The sequence below is a fragment of the Petaurus breviceps genome, unplaced genomic scaffold (genome assembly GCF_028583685.1).
Source record: "Petaurus breviceps papuanus isolate PSGF00001 unplaced genomic scaffold, PetGlider_PUasm1.0 176, whole genome shotgun sequence".
Classification (NCBI taxonomy): Eukaryota; Metazoa; Chordata; class Mammalia; order Diprotodontia; family Petauridae; genus Petaurus; species Petaurus breviceps.
Genome location: NW_027185771.1, coordinates 910318 through 931462, shown reverse-complemented (window position 1 = coordinate 931462; position 21145 = coordinate 910318).

Here is a 21145-nt window from a genome sequence, read left to right as displayed (position 1 = left end):
CCCCCTCCCCCAGGGCCCCGGGACGAGCCGGGCGCCCGCCGGGGCTCGGGGGACGCTCTGCCCGGCCGGCCCCCTCCCTCCCCCCCCACGCGCGGGGACTGACTCGAGAGGACGGGGCCGGCCCGGAGCCCGGAGCCCGGAGCCGAGCGGAGCGGAGCGGGGAGCAGCGGCGCAGCGAGCAGCGGCCCTCGGCACGGCCGGCCGGACCTCTCTACCTGCAGCTGCAGCCGCCGCTGCCGCCGCTCCTGCTGCTGCTGCTGCTGCTTCTGCTGCTGCTGCTCTCTGCGCTGCCCCGTGGGCAGGCAGGGCTACCAGCCCCCAGAGGGGGGCCCTTCCCTGGACACTGGGGGCTCCGGGGGCTGCGCTCTCCGGCCAGGGGGAGACACTCCCTCCTACGCCTGGGCTCGCCTGCCCAGCGGAGTTGATAGACATCGGAGGAGCCCTCGTTTTCCTCTCATGCGAATATGAGATTGTTATGTTCTTTCTACTTTTCTCCCTTCTGCTCTTTACCTGCATTTTATATATATTGGATGCAAGATTATAATTCGTGATTTTAGGCTCTGCATTTTAACGTGTCTTCTTTTGCCTGCTATATTTGAGGGCAGCTATAAACGTATAATGTTTACAGGTGTATTTAAATTGTGTATTGACACCTTACTGCTACATCTTATACGTGGATGTTATTCTACGGAGATAATAGATTTTTAATATTTTTTTAATCTCTTATCTGCAAAATGAAATCTGATGCCTCTGGTCTGAACTGTGTAAAGTGTTGTAATTCCATCTATTGTACAAATTGCTTTAAAGAAGGTTTATAAGGGTTTCCAAGACCACAAAAAGTCTTGATGCTCCCCACCCTTACCCCCCCCCCCACCAAAAGTTAGGCCAAATAGGACAATTTTTATTGGTCTCGATTATTGGGACATGGTCTAAGTAATATGTGAAGGAAAGAGTGTGGCTGCTTTTTCTTTGCAGTTTTAGAGACTTTTTTTTAAGGGCCTCGTTAAGGGAATTTTAAGAAAGTGACACAAAATGAGCGCTTAGCTTGTGGTGCCAATTACAAAATCTAAATTCACTTCGGAAAATTGTAATTCTCAAACCTTCGAGTAGAAAGATTTTGAGGTTTATTGCGGGTTTTTTTAAGTCTTTCATTTTTTTTTCTTGCCCTCATCTTCTGAAAAGTGGCCAGTAAGAGGCTAACTTGTTTTCTGAGCGTCTTAAAACAGCCTTGCAGATGGAAAAGGGGAAAAGATTGATCAGAATCTGCATAATCAATAGGGCAATGTGCTGAAATCGTGTACCTACATTTACTGTAAATTTATACAATATCTGCAGGGTGGGTGCTCAAGTGGCTTTTCCTTCCCCCTCCCCCCCAAGTGGATTTAATTGCAATATAGCAAACTCTAGCATTTACTGCCCAACCCTCTGGAACTGTTATAGAGGAAGTACACTGTATTGTCTCATTTAAAAAATTACTTTATTTTACTGTTAGGTTTAGTGTCTCTATGTGAGCTAGCTAGTATGTTAGTGTCTGTAGGTTTCTTAGGTAGGTATTTAACATCAAAACGCCCTGGAACTTTATGGATTAGAAGAGAGTAGTGTGGGGAGGGTCGTATATTGAGAGGAGTGTTGCTTGTATGTTCAATTAATTACACTTTATGGGCCTTCCTATAAGGTAAGACTACATTTCTTTGGCCGATGTAACTAACTTAGAGATGGTATAGGAGGGAGGTTAATACACCAGAGACTAAAGCCTTATAACGAGAAGATAGTCTCCCTCTCCCCCCACCTTTCTTGCTGTCCCCCCCCCCCCCAACCCAATGTGTGTATATTATGATGCAGACACTGTTGTAGTCAGTCCTGAGATCTTGGTGGGTAGGTGAATTCCTATTCGGAGATGGATTTTGAAATAGAAAAGTAAATGGTGGGTGCATGAGCAGTATTTCGTAAAAAGTGAGCACTTCGTCAGTTTGGAAAGGATTTCAATTTGGGGGGGGATGGGAGAAGTGTGGATTAAAAAAAACCCTCCTGTAGGCAGGCCAGTAGCCTTTCCTTCTGTGTCTGTGCCCCTCCCTTACCAGCCTATCCCCACCCTCGGGTTTAGGTTTTAATTACTTAATGCTAAAATGCACAATGCTTATCTAAATATTTGCAAATGCTCTTTCCTATTGATTCCTCTGAATAAACTGTTCTGCCCCTACTTCAGACAGTAGACAATTCATGAACTTTTTAAACATATAAAATCTACTGAGTAGTATTCTTGTGTGCATTTGTGTTTATATGTGTGCATAGAGAGTTACAGTAATTTTTTTTTTGAGGGAGGGGTGATGGTGGTGGACGAGAATCTTCATTATCTTCCAGTTCTCCTTCCTGAGGCCAGAAAAGGGTATTTCTTGAATGCTGTGATTGAAGCAGCTCTTCTGGGATGTGTGTCTGTCCAGATATGCACAGGGTAGCATGTCTGGATGCATATGCAATTATATTTCTTCCTCTCACCCTTGTTTAATATGGAGCAGTTTTTCAGGGGTTGGTGACTCCCTCCTTAGGGTCACATTGAGTTCGAATCTGACTGAAGGTACAGGAATCCTGCAATGGGGAAATAAAAGAAAAGAGAGAATGGGGTCAAGTCAGCTGCTTGGAGGCCAAAACCCCTACAGCTGCTTTCATTTTATTTTTTTGTGTGTGTTTATTTTTGGCTCCCCCAACCATGTTACAAATTGCAGCCTGTCTTCTCAGGTGTGTGCTCTGTAGTTTAAAGAACCCGTACCCTGGCACCCACAATTTATTCCTAACAACAACAACAAGCACCCCCCCCCCATACACACACGCACAGAATACAACATCCAAAACAACAGAGGAGGAGGGGGTGAAAACCCCCTACTGAGTTCAGGCAAATAAGGTTGGGTCTCCATATCCTATTACAAAGCAGCTTTGAATATGCAAGACATCACACAAGACCAGTTATTCCAGTTACAACAAACTATTAAAAAAAAAAAAAGAAAAGAAAAGGCATGTTTAGATGGTAATTTGTTAGTACAAGAAAAAGGATACCCCATAAAGCTGCCTTTTTCCTTTGCTAGTCTTAGGCTTCACCAACCCTTTTCAGATTGGTCCAGCATATTTTAAAAAATGAAAATCTTTTGAGTTTGCAAGCTCACTGCAAGCAACACATTTTCTGTATTTTTTTCCTTTATCTTGGAAGAGAGTTGGCAGGGATTCTGTGGTTTGCAGTTACACAATGTGTTATCATGTTTTTAATCACTAAATCATTGCAGTGGTTATAGATTTACAGTCTTGGGGTATTACAGAGAGGAGCAACGGCAGCTATCTCTCTCTATATATACTTTTAAATTACACCAATGTAAACTGAGTGTAGCAGCTGTGAATATGGTCAACAGATTTCTTTTTCCCCTTTGTATGTTTCAGCTTTCTCTCCCTTGGATAATTGTCTTTATTCTAATTGCTTAAAGTAAAGAAAGTTGATTTCATATTTTTTTTGGTCCTTTTCTATCCAGCTTCCTTCCAAGCCCAATGTTCTCTTCTAACCCCCCCCCACCCCATGTATATAGGTTTTGGGGGGGTGGAGATTGAGACACTGAATTGGTTGACTGTAACCCTAGTTGAACTTCAAACTGCTGAAATAGAATTGGAGATCAAATACTGTAACAATTCCACACTCACTTAAAAAAAATCAAGCTTCTCTCTGATTTACAGACTGACCTCTTGTATTGGGGATTCAACAGTGATTTGCAAATGAGAAAGGGGGTGGGGAGAGAGAAGTGTTGGAGAGAGAAGAGCACAAACTTAGGGTCCTTGCTAGTAGGAACCTACCCAGTGTGTCCTGTCCACTAGACCACTTTTCAGCTTCTGTTTTTCATATTATTATGTAACAGAATCCTTGGCAGCATTAAAAATTCAGTATTACAAGCTGATTGTAATGCTGCTTCATTAGGGAGCGCTGTCTGGTCCGGTATTAAGTGAAGCCCAGAGCACGGCTTTTAGGTTATAAACACCAATAAATATTAAGTATCAGCAAAGGGGAGAAATGTCAGCTGAGCTTTTGGCCTCTTTCTAGGCCCCTTTCTCCCCTTCCCCCCAACTGTCATTTGTTTTCTTGTTGTGATTCTGATGTGTCGACTTTTCAATGACGTTTTAGGAAGGCTGTTTATAGAGTTATCTTGTATACACAAAGGGCTAGGAGTTTGTTTTGTTTTGATCTGTCTTAAACAGGTCCTTTGCTTTGCTGATGTCATTTCCGTTCATATTTGAGCGACTTATTACTTATTCCTCATGACCCCTACCCCCACCTTGGTTTTCAGCTGGAGCCTGTGACCCCTTGGGGGAGGGGGGAAGTCCACTTCGGAGGAAAGTCCTGGGTTCAAAGGCTGAGGGTCGAGTGGCTTTTCTTCCTTCTCCTCTGTTTTGCCAGATTTGGAAGGGGCTCCCATTTTAGGATCCAGTTAAACCCTCAGATAGCAACTTTCCGTGGCCCTGCACTGATTCATCTAGGTTTCCTTTTCTTCTCTCCTCCCTCCCCCACCACCCTCTATCATCTTTTTGTTGTTGTTGTTGAATTTTTGGTGCCTCTAATATTTCCCCTGTTGTCCATCTCCTCTTCCACCCCCAAACTTCTAATGACCACCGCGATTCACTTGCAAATCCAAAGCAGGCATTAGTGGACAGCATGCTGTGAAAAGAAGAAAATATTTCAAGGCAACCCCCCTCCCCCCAAACTCCTATTCCTGGGCTGCATCTCTACTTTAACATTTTTCTAAATGTTTTTCCTATCCCTGGGTCAATTGACTCTCCTTTGTAGCTATAGAGCCAATTCTGATGTTACTAAAAATGACTGCAAAATGCCCAGGCCCCCCGCCCCCCCCCACACACAGACACACACACACACACACACACACACACACACACAACACCCCTTCTCTTATTCTCATGTAATTTGCAACTGGAAACCAAAACAGAAAATTCGGTGAGAAAATAATAGAAGAAAAAGTGGATTGGGAGGCCTAGAGGTTTTAGCTTAAAAGGGGACTTTTTCCCCCCCTTCTCCTGGATCGGCTCGTAATAAGGAGAAAGGGAATAGCAATAATTAGGAAGTTCACTTAGCTAGCTTCTCCCCAACCAAGACGGGGTGAAAAATGAACCAGCGTTGACACTTGGCTTGATGTGAAAACCCAGGGTGACCTTTCCCCCCTTCCATGGCACTGGTCTTTTGTTCCTGGAGAACTGAGCTAAGGTGCTTTTTTGCTCAGACCAAAGGCATCTCGAAAGAAGTCCCCTCGTGTGCTTCATCCCCTTTGGATGGTCTTCTCATGGTTATTGTCAGGGCAGACTCTCCCAAACAATTGCTTCAGGGAGACACAAAAGCAAAAACATTTGTCCTGGGTTTTTTTTTTTTTAACCCCTTTGTTTTTAGAGGGGTTTTTCAATCCATTCTTTAAATTTCACAGTTCCTATTTGTCTACAAAGAGACAAATGAAACTGCATTGAAACAGATTTGCCGTAGGCCTAGCTCACAACAGAAACCGAAATCCCAAATTATTGACTTGAAATTTTAGCTCGGTGTTTTTACGTCTGCTCTTTTAAAAAGTGAAACATTCCTATTGTAAAAAGGTGGCAGGGAGATGATCTGATTTGGGAGGGAGTGGGGGTGGGGAGGGGTGGAAGAAGAGTGGATGTACCTTTTTGTATCATCTCTTTCCCACTCCCCCCCAATCCTGGTCTTGGCTGTTTGGCAGCAAAGAATTACCAAGCAACTAGAGCTTAGATCAGATTCCTGATTTTACTGTTCATATGAATCGCGCTTCTGGTATTTAATTATGAATGTGTTAACCCATGTTTCATGTAAGGTAGAATGGTTGGTACACATTAGAAAAGAGGTAAAATTTCTGATCTCGTGTTTTGATTTTTAAATAGGATATATTTAAAGAGTTAATAACTCCCTCCCACTTCTGGGCTGCATTTCCCCTTTCCACTCCCTCCAAGCTTCCTTCTCTCCACCTAGTCAGGCCAAGTGTAAATAGATGTCAGACAGGGGAGATGGGCCATGAACAAAGCAGAAGCCCAACTCGCATTCCCCTTTCCCTAAACTACTTCAGTAATAAATAGGTGCCCATTGTAATGCTGCACTTAGGGCTCTTAACTGCTTTATCATTAAAAATTCCTCATTGGAAGGTTTTGTAACACAAATGTAAAAATGTCCCAATGGGTAGAAAATTAGGGGTCTGAAATCTTGAATGGATAATTCTGTTTGCCCTCTACCATGTCAGAAACATTTAACCTACATGCATGCATACATAGATACATGCATGTGTATATATGTATACAATGAATGTACATGCATATACATCTGCGTATATACATACACATGCATATGTAGACATATTTTTTCACTTCTTAAATCTTTTAAGACTAATTTTTCTTTGTACGTTCCGAATTCTTGGGCTTCATTATGCAAAAAAAATTGTTTTGAAAACACTTCAAGATCGAATAACATCTTCTTCTTTCTGGGGGTCTTGTCTTTGTTTTGAAGAAGGGTTGAGGGGGGTCAGTGTGGGTAAATAAACCAGATGACAATGCTCTTTTGTAGTGAATTATGGTTTTCAACACCTAAAATCATCTCCAATTTGGACGGGGAAAAATTAACCCATGGAATTAACATGGCCACAGTAAATGGAGACATTGAAGTTTGTTGTGTCAGGGGATTGTGAATCAAAACATCTGTATGTAGGCCTTGGCACACCAGCCCTTAATGGTTCTGAAGGAGCTGTTGTGGTCTGCTGTGTGGAAAATCTGCATTCTGTAAAAGGACTTGGGTATGTAGACCATACTGGGTCCCTAAATATAACTGCCTGGGCATAATGGGGTGAGCTGAGGGCAAGGAGGGGAACTTTAGCATTAAGGATTTGGGGGGGGGTTGATTTGGGGTTTGTCTTTTTTTTTTTTACCTGTTTCTGGCTTTTTCTGTATTAGAACCCCGGTGCCATTTAGGCAATTGTTTTAAAATCTATGTGCACATATAATTCGAGGAAAGAGAAGATTTGCAAGAATAAATATGTAGAAACCCAGTTGTATTGAAAATACAAGGTTCACATGTCAGAAAGCAGGCAACTGTGTCGTTTAGACATCACACTTGCTTTTGTTAAAGTGAAAGAATACGGAGAGGGGTACATTGTGCACATATGTGTGTGTGTATCTGGATGTATATATTTACACCATGCATACATATGTATGTGGAGAGAGGCAGGTCTGGTGTTAGAGTTAGTATCAATGTGATTTAGCAACCACCTAAGCTTCTAAAGCTTTCCTTTGGGTTTGGGAATTGGAAGAGGGTAGGAGTAGAAGATTGGGGGGATGGGGAGACTCCCTTATTTATTTTTAAATATTTATATTCCTGGCTTTTGTCTATTATGATTTCCAGATGAGGCTAGAATAGCTATAGAGAGCTGGGAAAGGAGGACTTGCCCTTTCTAGCTGAGAATTTTTGTCAGTTTTAGGACAGAGCTCTGAGAATGTCAGTCTGTCAATGCAGGGTAGACCAGGAGGTGTTCTCTAAATCACACCTGTTCTCAGGAGATCTGAATGTGGAACATGTCATTAGGGGGTAGGGTAGGGGGTGGGAAAGGGAAGGTTTTCTATTTCATAGAAAATGGTAATTCTTCATGTGATAGCTAAAGGTACAATTCACCTTCACATGGGTGCCTTTTCTGATGAAAAGGAGTGTGGTACGGTACATTGGGACAGGCTAATGTGATAAATAGAGCATTCCCGGACCTGTTTGATTTTTGCACAAGGCCTTACTTGCCCTGGGCTCCGGCCAGCTCCCAGTTAGGCGATTGGGGCAGGTGACCCCTCAGGATGGCTAGGCCTCTGAGGCCGAGGAGAATGCTGCCTTGGACAGCAGGCCCCTGCTGAAGAGCCTGCCTCTGCTCTGGCCCCCCTCAGGGCCGCCTCGAGAGTACGGCACACCTCATGGAGCGTCGTGCCTTGATCTTTGGTTGTCTTAGCTTATTTTATTCAAGATTTTTAACTATTGCTCTGTCTCCCTCCTGGCATCATATTACAAGGATACCTCTTATTAATAAAAAGTGGAAGCCAAGCAGTAAAATTAGATTTGCCTGGGAGTCCAAACATTTTCTTTTTGTCTCTAATTAATGTGACAGCTTGTGTGTTCCTTGTAGGTAGAGTGCAGACCTGGAGTCTACTTCATTTTCCTGAAGGGACTTTTGTGCGTAGTATCATCCCTGGAGTGGGCACGGTCTCTCAGTCCCACTTGCTATTTTTATCACCCTCATCATCACCATCTAGGATTCATAGTCACTTTTACAATTGAATTATTTAATGATTTTCTTTAAGGTTTTCCTACCCCGTTCAGGATCATAGTATGGCTAGCTAGCATCAAAATGTAAATATTCTTCTTACATCTGGCCTGCAGTCTGCGTCATTAGAAACCAGAGTACTTAAAAAAAAAAAATAATAATACATACTCTGGTTTAAAAAGTCATTCACCACTTTTCATGCTTTTGGGTTTTTTTGTTTGTTTGTTTGTTTTCCTGCCCCCTCCTGCCTCTCCTCTTCCTAGGTTCTCCCATGGTGGAATGCATAACTTGTTGTGGCTGTCTTCTGGGTTTCTTAGAGCCTTGTTCTCTAGGAGAGGCCTTGCTTCCTAAGGTATTAACTGAGCTTTTTGTTTTTCTTTTTTGTTGGACAATCCAGGCATTTCCTTGATTACTAGCCTCCTGCCAATAGACTAGGCCCCTGGATGGTTCGGAACCTCAGATTTCCTGTAAATGGGGCAAGATAGTCTTTGTAAATGGGACGTTCCTCCCTCTCACCCAAGATGAGAATGTTTCTCTATACATGCAGCTCTATGCTTTGTTTATTTCTAGGGTGCAAATGGTTTCCTGATACATTTTTATTCTATTCAAGATGGAGAGCAGGTGCCTCTTTCAGAGGAAAATAGGTGACTTCAGAGGTTGTCTGTGGACCTCCAGCCCTTAAGGACCTCCCTGGTTCCTCCCCCCTCCCCCTCTCTGTGATTTTTCTGGCTTTTTTATATTTATAATAAAGGTTAAATTTAGGATATGTAAAGTTGACTGATAATGCTATGAGCGTTATGAGTCAGTGGGACAGTAGTATTCAGTTTGACCCTGCTGGGAGAAATTCTCTCTCTCTCTCTCTCTCTCTCTCTCTCTCTCTCTCTCTCTCTCTCCCTCTCTCCCTCTCTCCCTCTTTGTTTCTCTCTCTCTCTCTCTCTTTAAAAAAATATAGAATGTTATACAGCATGTTTGAAATGATGTAGCTGTTACCCAGTCTGGTTGAAGGAAAGGCAGGCCCAATGCAGGCTCCTGCTTCATTTCTGCCTTGAAGGAGTGGTATAAACTTGAGCCTTTGGACTGGGAGAAGGGGATGTTTTTATAAGTTTCTGCAGCTGAAAAACAGAAGTGTTCTGTAAAGCAGTTAATAGGATGGGTGTGTGTTTAAAAGAAATTCCTGTCCACATTGGCTAACGCACCCATGCAAGTGGTTTGGCTGTGACGTGGCCAGGGCTGGGAGACTAATGGATAAGATTCTGAAGTGACAGGCTCTTAAAAAAAAAAGAAAGAAAAGGAAAGAGGGGTGGGGGTGGGAAGGCCAGCTTTCCTTTCTTGAAGACTACAACATATTCTAGGCAGGCCTCTGTGACTTCTAGTGAGGGGGGGGTCAGTGCCCTCCAGGGATGACCTGCTTTTGTTCTCACTTGACCTTTTCACAATGGGTGCAGAAGGCAGTTTGGAAGGAGAGGGCTAATGGCAGGGCGTCCACAGCAATGCCCACCCCTGCCTGTTGGCATCCCCTGGGCCAGTGGCTGGCCCTCCCCGGCCGGCCCTCCCTGGCCATAGTGACTTTGTGCTCTGGCCTGGTTGTGGAAACCCTGCTGGGCACTGGCCGGCCCAGCGGCCTGGAGGAAGGCGCTCTAGAATTCCTGCCCACTGGAGCCGGCGTCCCTCGCGAGCGCTTCCGATGAGCAGACCCTGACTGTGCCAGACAGAACTGTAGATGTCAGGCTTTGCACAGAGAGGAGAGCCAGGCACAGACAGGCAGCAGGGCTGTGAGTTTCAAATTAACCTTCCGCTTTGTTGATGTGTAATGTGGATTTCCACCCGCCCCCCTTCCCCTTCCCCCTAGCTAGTGCAGTGCACACTGGCAAATTGTGAGAGTTGGACTTCATTTACATAAAGCTATTACTGGAATCTGGTCAGCAGGCAGACTGCATTCAGGCCCCTGGCCTCCTGGGGGGAGGGGAGTGGAATGCCTGGTGCCGGCTGATGGGTAAAGCCCAGAAGCTCTCTCCAGGGAGTTTGCCTTCCTGAGAAGGGTGGGAGGGGATGGGCAAACATAGGAATGAATCCACGCTCCCACATCTCCCAGGATGAAAACTGCTGTTCTCCCCTCCCTTGCCTGCCCCCAGATCCCACCACATGGGAGGCGCTGTGGGCACAGGGGATGGGGGCTTAGTAGAGATGAGCTTTCCCAGGCTCCTGTAGAAAGGCTGGCCAGAGGGCTGCCAATGGACCCGTCATCTGTGGCATCTCCTCCTTCCTGAGGTGTATGGAGGCTTTGTGCTGCAGGTGAGTTAACCCCTCCCCTCCCTCCTGGTATCTGTCACCTCCATCACACGTAGGCTTTACTCTGCCTCAGACTTAATTCAGTGACTGCAGGCAGGTGCTCCCAACCTTGGCTGCCTTTACCATTCTCCTGGTAGATGGGGGAAGGGGAAGTTGTCTCCAGAGGCCCTGCTAAATTCCAGTTGGACCACACTGGTACTTAATGTTTTTTGAACTCATTTGGGACAAGGGAGCAGAAGACTTTTGGGCTTGGGATATGGGTTCTAAATGCTCATAACCCTGGTGTTATTTGGGGGTTTTGGTTCTGTCATCTGAGCCCAACAGCACACTTCACTACTAGACTAGGTTAAGGTGTGTTTCAGTGTGATTAGAGAGGGAAGTCTTCAAACTATGGAGAAGCCAGAGTAACATTGTTATTTGGTAAAAACAGCAGCATGGCAGGGGGCCAGCCTCAGGTGACAGGAAGATTTGAGTTCAAATCCTGACTCTGATATGTATTGTTCATGTGGCCCACAGCAAGTGGCTTAGCTTTTTGGTGGGCTGGCAGTTCTGAGGCTATAAGTTATAGAGAGGTTTCCAGAGGGTGGAAGAAATCTCTGCATGGGGAGTCCCCATACCTCTGAAATCAAAGGTCTACATTTCTCAGACAAACAACAGCCTGAAACAAACAAACACAAAACCCTTGACATTCATTTTTCTGTCTAAGGATGGCTTAACTTCATTAGATTAGTACCAAAGCAAATGGTCATTGTATGTTGGTCAGAAGAAAGCTGTCTTCTGAAAATAGAGCCTTTTCTGTCTTAAAGCACTGAGTTCAGATCCAAAAAATGGAGGAAAGCTGCCACTTATTTCCTTTAGCTGGCCTTGAATACTCATTAAGAAGTTCTGAAAGGTGGCTCTAGGGAGAGCAGGCCACACCTGGGATTCAGACTTAGGCCTGCTTGTGCTCTCTCTCCCAAGGAGGGACCATTGAGCCAGGCAGATGGAACCCCCAGACAGGTACTGGGTCCTCATTTTTTCCTTAGTGTTTTTAGATCCTTGGATGCAAGTGATTATTTTAATACTGTCTACAGCTCACCAAGACATATAACTGTTTCTTTGCCATCAGACAGCAGGTGCAAGCTGTAGAGTTGGTCCCTGGGGTCCCTTCATTCTTGAATTCAGAAGGTGTCAAACTCTCGTGTTCTTTTAACTGCTGTGGTTTCTGGATAAGTTTCAAGGGAAACCCTACAAGGCAGGAGTTCCAATAGTTTAGTGTGGAGATGATGGAACCATATACGGCAGCAGCAAAGACTCTATCTGATAGGAAAAGGTGGCCTTCTAAAGTACATTGAGGTAGAAAGACCTGTGCAGCAACCTGGGATTCTTTGTTGTGAGAACTTAGAGAGTGAATTGACTTTGTTATCCCAGTGAAAGCTCGGGACTGGTGGGTGCAAAAATATGTCTTGTTATTTTTAAATGTTCCAGATTTTTAAAGGATGGATATGTATGAAAGTCTACAGATGTGCTTGTTTTATTTAGGAGTAAGTCCCTCACGGCACACTTTTAGATGATGTTCTAGGACTTCTTAAAAGCTATTTCTCCCTAAATAATAGGTCTAAGTAGACTCTGCATTTGTTCATTCATTCAACCAGCAACTGGTTTGTTTATGGTTTTCTCCCCCCCCCCCTTTCTTAAGTAATTTAAAAACATATATATATATATATAAAATGTATATACATACACATACACACACATATACATACACACCTACACAGACACAGAGTTGTGCTTGGTTCTGGGGGAGATAGAAATGTAATTTAGTCTCCCTTCCTTAGCCTGCTTTACAAAAGTATCAGTCCTCAAATGGGCTAGGTCCATACTTTGTACTTCTCTCTAATTATACAACTAGCCTTAAGTAACAGTGGGTTACAAAGAAAGAAGTAAGCATTTCTAAACTTAGTCAGCTTCTTTGAAATCAAGAGGAATTGAAAGGAATCTGCTTTTTTTTCTAACTTTAATTATAGATTAATATGTAAAATATGTTATAAATATACATGGATATTATAATTCACTTTTAGAACTTTTTTTTTAATGGTACAGCTCGCACCTGAGAAAGTTGCCAGTTATTTCTGAATTACCCTGAGACTATTTTTATTGACTGGGAATGGTTAAGAAAATATTTGCCATGGCCACACCGGTGTCTAAGTTTCTATAGTTTTATTGAAACAAGACCCTGAAGTATTTATTTTCTTCTTACCCTATCCCCCTTTGCATTAGTTAATTCAAATGAATGAATGCTAAAATATCACAGGAGGGCGATATAATAATAAAATAGAAGTTTCACCCGTCATCTGTTTGATTAGTGAAGTTGAGTTGTTTTATGATTAAACAGAGAGAGTGTGCAGGGCCCTGTTGTGCCTGATGCTGAGCCCTGAGACAAGAAGATGAATAAGACAGACCTTGGCCTCAAGGAACTTACAGAGTAGTTCCAAACACCCTTTGAAGTTCTTCTCCACGATTGCCTGTTAATTACATGTGGTGTTCGATCTGCCAATTTTGCTGCCTTCCTTGGACAATCCAGTGGCCAGGAGCTAGTTAGAAATTTCACTTTTCATCTTGACCATTTTGAATGCTAATAGTAGGCGTAGACCACATAAGGTGGGAACAAAGACTTCTCAGTTCCCAGTTCATTAGAATAAGTGTCTGCAAAATGCTGGGAAGTTACCTGCTGGTGTTTCATTTTCAGCTTGGGATCTTCTGGATGGCACCAGCCTTTTTTCTTAGGGTACTCTAGTGTTCATACTTGGTTTTTGTTGTGGTAGTGGGGGGGAGGGGGAAGTCTGCTCAGCTTTTGGGCTTGTAAACAACTTGACACTGAAGTGTTTCTTTGCCTGAGACTCTTTTTCTTGCAGAATTTCAGTGGCTACATCCTAAATGAAAAATATAGAAACCATGTGAGATTTTAGAAAATACTATGGAATTGCTCAAGTTATTCTGGGCAGGGCAAGCATCTTTTCAGTTAGGGAGCCCAATGTCTTGGTTTAATTTTTTGAGTTTAGAGCTGGTCTTGGAGAAGAGGGTGGGGGTGGGGGTCAGTTGGCTGGAAGAAACTTTATAATATGTATTTAGTGTTGAGCATTTCCCTTATGCCTATGTTGGATTGTGTCAGCCCAGTATAAACAATCTTAGTTGACAGTAATATCTGTTAAGTAAAATTGAAACTCATCTGTGTTACATTCAAGGTCATCCACAGTCTGGGGACAGCCCACCTTAGCCTTACCTCTTTTGCTCTGGGCCTAGACTCCTTGGTCCCTCAGACACTTTTTGTCCCTTTCTCAGCTTTTGATCATAGTGTTTCCCGTGCCTAGAGTACCCTCCCAGCCTCTCTTCACCTGCAGAATTCCTGCCCATTCTCTTGGAGCCCTCCATGAAATCTTGCTTGATTCTTCTCACCAGACAGTAATATCCTCTCCCCCTCCCCATCACAAAACACTTTAGTTTCGTAATTTGCTAGTGTACTTGTGTTCATTTTATATTATAGTTATCTATATACGTATCATCCTCCTACTAGCCTGTACATTTCTTTAGGGCAGTTATGATGTCTTCTTATCCATTTTGCATACGGTAGGGTTTACTAAATTAAATGTTTGGGTTGAATTGAACATCAGTGGCCTCAAGAAATTTGTATTTTGAGCTGATATTCACATTACTCCCTTTAAACTTGTCCAATCCCTGTTAAAGCTCGTGTCTTCTATTTTAATTTTGAAGACTGGCTTAAAGTACATGTGAGGGATAAGGGCCCATCAATTAATTTTTTAAAATGTAGATGTTTTTTTCCTGTCCTAATGGTTTTGCCTACAGTTTGATAATGGTTATTGTTAACAATCACATCTTCAATATTACCGTATAACCTGGGTTTGCTATGGCCAGGTCCTAAGGGATAAGACCCAATTAAGTGCTACTTCCTATATCAGTTTTTTCCTCCTGTCAGGGACCATGTCAGGTATTTTTTTTGTCTTAGGTTTGTCAGTGTCTTGCACATAGAAGGCACTTACAAATGCTTACTGGATGAAAAGAGTTGATCACCTAGTCTCCTTCCAGCAAATCCAGGCATGGAGATCAAAGGCGGCAGACATTGTCTTGCAGGAGCCAGACTCGATGGATCACGTATTTTATTTGGGTGCCCACAATGGGCAAGAGCTTATCTTCTTGGGCCACTGAAATTGATAAACAGTAACCGGGGCAGCCTTCCTAGGCATGGAGACAGAGATGCAGGTTTATGAGTGTGATACCCTGGAGTAAAGAAGCCCTTGAGGTCACCTAGTCCAAACCCCTGAGGTTACAATTCGAAACTGTGATTGAGACCCAGTGAGATTGTTACTTTGCTGAACGCACAGTGGTAGGCACCACTTCATGTATTGGGTTCCACTATTGTAACTTCCTCCCAGAATCAAATGAGACAATGTATGTAAAGCACTTGACAATCCTCAATGCTCTCCCCAGCAGCCTCACTTGTTATTAGCTTTCAAAACCCTCTTGATAGGAATACAAGGAATGAATGTGGTTAAGTTGGTTTAGTTTCTTTAGTACAGCAAGTGACCATCTCATGGACAGGGACTGAGGGTGTGTTACAATGAGTCGACAATAGCGAATTCCACAAAACATGTAATCAACTCTGGGTCATGGGCTGGGCTTAGAAATATTTTGGTAATAATGAAGTATTGTGATGGCCTTTTTGTGGATATTTTTCCTGTCCTTTTAAAAATCTTCACTGGTTACGTCTACCTCTCTCGTCACTTAAAAAACAACCTCCCTGAAATCTCTTGCTTGTGATAGAGATGAGGAATATTTTTGGAGGCATGAGAATGTGATGGGGGCGGGGGGTCCTCAGGAGCCTGCTCTGTGGCAGCAAGGTCCCCCTTAGGAAACTAGTTTTGTTTCAGCTTGGGGGGAAGAGGGGAGAATCCCTTAGCAAAATACCTTCAGTTTGTCCTTGAATTCATGCAACTGACTAGTGGAGCATTCTGGGGAGCGTCTGCCTTTTATGTACGCCTCTTCTCCTTTCCCAAGGGATGGTCACTATGCAGTAGTGTAAACAGGTGGATTAATGAATGGAGAGTTTGATGTGACCCTCTCCAGAGAGGCCTTCCATATCCTTTTGTCTGTAGGGCATCTCACATTGTGGAGTTGCTCATTCTTGGGGTTTTGATATTAACAGGTGGGTTGCCTCTAAGATCTGTGTGCCCCACCTTCTCTGGCCCCTCCATCAACTTTCAATCAGTGCAGTTCCTAGGCCCCTAATTTTTACTAAGATGGTCACAAAAACTTTTGGACTGTTTTTGTCAGAGGTATGGGCATAGGAGAGGAAATGGAGGCCAGGGGTCCTCTCCTATCTTTGCAGTTTTGCCACGTTTGTTCTGTCCTACTTAGAGAAGGAAACTATTTCTATAATGGCATTACTTACTTTCCAAACTATTGTCTTGCCTTTAACTTTTAAGTGTCTCCTGGGGAATGGGGAGATGGGAGCAGCTACAGTTTGGGGGGTATTTTCTGTCACAAAGGGAAATGACTAGAACTAAGAGAATAGGCTCATTAAAATATTGGACAGTGGCATTTTTATCTGCGCTGATTTCACATTCTTTTCTGAAAGTGTTTCTGCCACAAACCTTGTCATTCTGATAGTGAAATCTGCCTCCCCCTTTCCTTTTTTTTTTCTTTTCTGACTTTATGTAGGCAAAGGTTAACGACCATGTTGACCTCTAATATACACCATAGGAGGGTTCTGAAGGAGAACTTAGAAATTTGGGGTGAGGGTGTAAAATTGATGGGAAAGGAGGACCAAATTTCTGTATATCTGCCAAGGGACTGGAGTAAGTATAGAGACCACCAGGTAACCTGAAAGTAGGAAAATACATTTTTCCTGAGGTTCTCCATATACCCGCAGGGTTTCTGATGAAGACTTTGAATTCTGGGTGCCATTGTGTGTGTTCATCTCTTTATAGTTCTTATTTTAATAACATCGGATGGAAGTCAGAGGCAGACTGTATAGCTCCCCTCCTGAATCTGTTGATGGGAACGACTGGATTGACAGACTCATTTGGTAAAAAATAGAGGCCTTGTTTGTGTTTGGTGTTTGGTTTTGGGTCCTCTCCATTACTCTGTATTTAGAAAGTGTGTGTACTCAAGCTGTTTTGGAAAAGGAAATCTTTTTTAGCTTTTCTTCATTTCTTTTGTTATAAAGTCATAAACAATCATTGAGCACATGTACCTCCTCACCACCTCTACCTCCAAGAGGCCAGAGGCCTGTCCTGAATCTCACTCTCCTTAATACCTTGTCTGCTATAAGCATTCCGAAGAACATCTATGTTGCCCTTTCAGCAACATTTAAAAAAGCATTTTCTCTTAACTACTTTTAAAATAATCTAACCCTCTCTCCTTCCACTGTCTCGGGCTCCACTTTCTAAAATGCTCTTTGGCTAAGGGCCTTGGTTCTTAATGTACCCTCAGCATGCCGGGATGGTTTTTCCTTTCTTTGAAGCAGCCTGACTCTTACTTTGTCGAATATCTGCATTATCATTAAGGCTGCCGGACAGCACTTGGATGCACTCACTATGAAGGGGCTGGGGTATGTGTCTGACTGTATTATCAGCCAGAGGTCAGTGCTTAAATAAAACCTGCTTTACACCTTTGTCCCCTGGTCTCTGTGAGGTTCTCAACTGGTATTATTGGGCACCTAGGGACAAGTGAATTCTGTTAAGTGCCCTTTAAGTGATGTGTTTCAACAACTGTACCTGAGTATTTGCAAAGCATGTGAGGGGTGTCACATGGCTTACATTTGCATGTAAAATATTTCACTATCTTAAATGTGGGGCATAATGGATGGGGAAAGGAGGGTATCTACTCATAGATTCTTGGAGGGGGGGGAGGAATTTGTAGAGCTCAGATTAAGAACTTTTGGGTTAGAATATCCTCTGCCAGGACAAAATAAAGAACTCTCTGGATGGTGGAGGCAAATCCAGAGACAGTGCAGAAACACTGGATGGTAGGAGGGGTCCTTCCCAGCCTGGAGCTGCAGCTTCTGTGGGCTTGCCCCAGAACGACTCCATGTGGGAGGGACCAGCCAGTGGGAAGCCGGAACGCTAATGTGGGACGGTGCCTTTGATTCGCAGCCCTGCATCTGCTGTTGATGTTGAAGCTGGCGATTGTCACCTGATAGATCCCACCACTGCTCACTCGGGCTCGGCGAAGCTGTCCTTTGGCATCACCGTGGGTCTCTAATAACCCTGTCTTCTTCTTCGTCCCTTCCGAAGGCTGCCGGGGGGCTTCTCCCTGGCTTTCTCACCTCCCTACTTGCTCCTTCTGGCCCCACTGCCCTTTCTTCCCTGTACCTTTAAAAAAAAATCTCTCTTGTTCTGCTCTCCCCAGTGATCTGGGAAGGAAGCCAGCTTGTCGAGATCCTGCCTTCGGATTCGGTGGTTAAAGGGTTTGAAACGGGTCCATTTCCGTGTACCCCATCGTCTCCCCTTCTCTCCCCTCAGCCCCCAGGCCACAAAGGCCATTGGTGGGCAGCCTTCCCAAGTGAGCGGCTTCTCTCCCTGACCCACCTAAAGGGGCCACAGAAGGCTGCCTTGTATATGCTAATAGGCCTGGCTTGTCCCAGCTTGTTTGTAGTGATTTGTGTCGGCATTTATATGCAAATACTATCAACTTGCTGAGTTAATTATCCTGTGCCTCCCCCCCCCCCCCCCCTTCAGCCTTTACCTCCTTGCCAGCCTTAGAAGGGGGCTCTTCTCCCTGGGCATCCCGGTGCCCCTAATGCCTTTGCTCTGTTCTTTACCGTCCTTCGATCTCCTTGGAGGAGGGTGGGGGGGGGGGCGCGTAGATCCATACTCTTGGGGACTTCTAGCCTTTGCCTGTGCCGGGGCATATAGCAGGAGCGGAGGGACAAAAAGCCAGGCCTTTCTCTCTGGGTTGGGCATGAAAAAAAAAAAAAAGAACAACTCCGAGTCTTGCTTTTTTCAATTTGAGCCCTTGATTAGAGGAGTCAGGTTACAGACAGACAGGTCATACTCATGCTGCACCTGAGCGGCCCTTGAGGCCCTCCCAGCCAGTCACTTTAAATTCCATTTTCCCTTAGTTTTAAAACATGGCTGTACAGGCGTACTTTGTGCTGAAACTTGGCCATCAATTCACTGGGGAAGATGTAGAGAGCAGAGTTTTCCCCTTTCTCTCCATTTCCCACAACGTTTAAAGTAGACGTGGGAAACAATGGGATCAGTCTTCACCAAGCAAAAGTTCTCAAAGCCCTTCTTCTCCCCCCTTTCCCCCATTACTCCACTGCCCCTGTAGTTTTACTGAACATTCTCAGGAATCTTTTCAGTGGCCTGCAAGTACCATAGGCTGGATGGGGGTCATTAGAGCTCAGAAGAATCACTTTGGAAGAATTTCCATACATTCCATACATTCTCACTTGATTCTCCCAGCAGCCCCAAGAGTTAGAGAAGTGGGCTTAGCACACGGTTGTTGGCCGAATGACTGTCCCCGTAAGTGGCAAGACTTTATGGTTACTTTGAGAATATCTATACAAACTGGCTTTGTCAATACCATTTACAGCAAAATCTTTACATAACACAAACCACGACCACAACGACAAATGGCTTCCCCACCCTGAAGCATGCACCTGTGATACTTTGGAGAACAAAATGCATTTGGGGCACCTAAGTCAGATCCACTAATCAGATCTGTGAGCTTTGCCAAGCCACTTCTCCCTTCCAAGGCCTTACTTTCATCGTCTGTGGAAATGAGAATTGGATTAGGCCATCCCTGAAGTCTCTTGTTACTCCTAGTTTCCAGAAGCAGAGTGGAAATGGAAGATTTGGGTTTGAGTCCTATCCCTAAGGCAGGGATAGCAAGATCTACATCCCTAACATGGCGATAAAGATATTTCTGCTACTGACCCCATGGGATTATGGGGAGCAAGTCAATGTGTGGAATGTAGAGCACAGTGTTTGAGCTATGTAGGAGGCATTTGGTCCATGAGCATACTTCCCAAACTGTATCATCTCTGGTTGTTAATGGAGTAATTCCATGGTCAACTTTCTTATGGAGCTCTGTTTACAAAACACTTTTCTCTCAGCAGTTTGGTGAGGTCAGCCTTAACGATGACAATGTGGCCACTTTACAGATTAGGAAATGAAGCATCAAGAGCCATGAGGTGATTTCCCCAGAGTTCTACAGTTAGTAGGCTTCCTTTCATTTTCAATGCAGCACATTTGTTATGGGTCTGCCATGTTTAGGGTGCTGTGCCAGACACTTGGACACAAAAACCAACCCCCAACCCCCACCTCCAAATAGTCCCTCTGCCCTCAAGGACTTCATATTCAGCTGAATATTTATACAAATATGTGTAAACAGAAGGGTAATTTAAGAAGGGGGTGAGCTTGAAGCTAACAACTGGGGGGGAGGGGTCAGGGAAGACTTCTTATAAGAGGTGGCACCTGTGCAGATCCTGAAACTAGAGAAGGATTCTGAGAAACAGAAGGATGTGGAGGGAGAGTGGCTAACAGCTGTGGGGAACAGAATTTGTGCAAACTTAAGTTCAGGAAACAGCCAGCAGTCCAGTTGGATTAAAACATAGACTTATGAAAGGGGATAATGTGAAATGAACCAGGTAGGAGCCAGACTGTGGAGCTCACCTGATGGAGTCACAGAAAGTTTGAGTAGGACTGGGACCAAGGTAGACTGGTAGCTTTGATCATTTTAGAGCAGGTTGGAGAGAGGAGAGACTGGATAGAGAGGCCATGTGATCACAATGGTCCAGAAGAGGGGTGATGAAGGTCTGAATGAGAGAGGTGGCTATGTGAGTGGAGAAGGGACTGGTGAGGATCATGGATTTAAAGATGGAAGGAATTAAGTTTAAAGGTCATTTAGACCAACACCCCCCCCACCCCATCTTATGGATGGAGAAACGGATGCACTGGAGGGTGTAGACCATTCAGGTATAATTAACAGCTGAAACCAGAACCCAGGTCTTGTCTCCCCCCAGGGTTAAAGGTAGGACTGACCAGGCCAAAGACTGGATGTAGGGAGTGAAGGAGAAGAGTCTGGGTTCTTTCTGAGGTTAGGAATCTGTGTGACTTGGAGAATCATGGTGCCTTTGGTAGAACCAGGCAGGTTTGGAAGAGGGACATATTTAGGGGGAAGATTAGTTCAGTTTTGGACTTGGGACTTTGAGATTCTGATGGGACTTTCAGGCAAGGCTATCCCACAGGCAAGATGGAGGGGCAGGGATAGAATTCGGGAGAGATACATAGATTGTTGTGGTTCAGTTGTTTCAGACATATCCGGCTCTTCATGACCCCGTTTGGAGTTTTCTTGGCAAAGATACTGGAGAGGTTTGCCATTTGCTTCTCCAGCTCATTTTACGGATGAGGAAACTGAAGCAAATAGGCTTAAGTGACTTGCCCAGGGTCACACAGCTAGGAAGTATCTGAGGCCAGATTTGAATTCAGGGAAATGAGTCTTCCTGACTCCAGTTCTGGCAC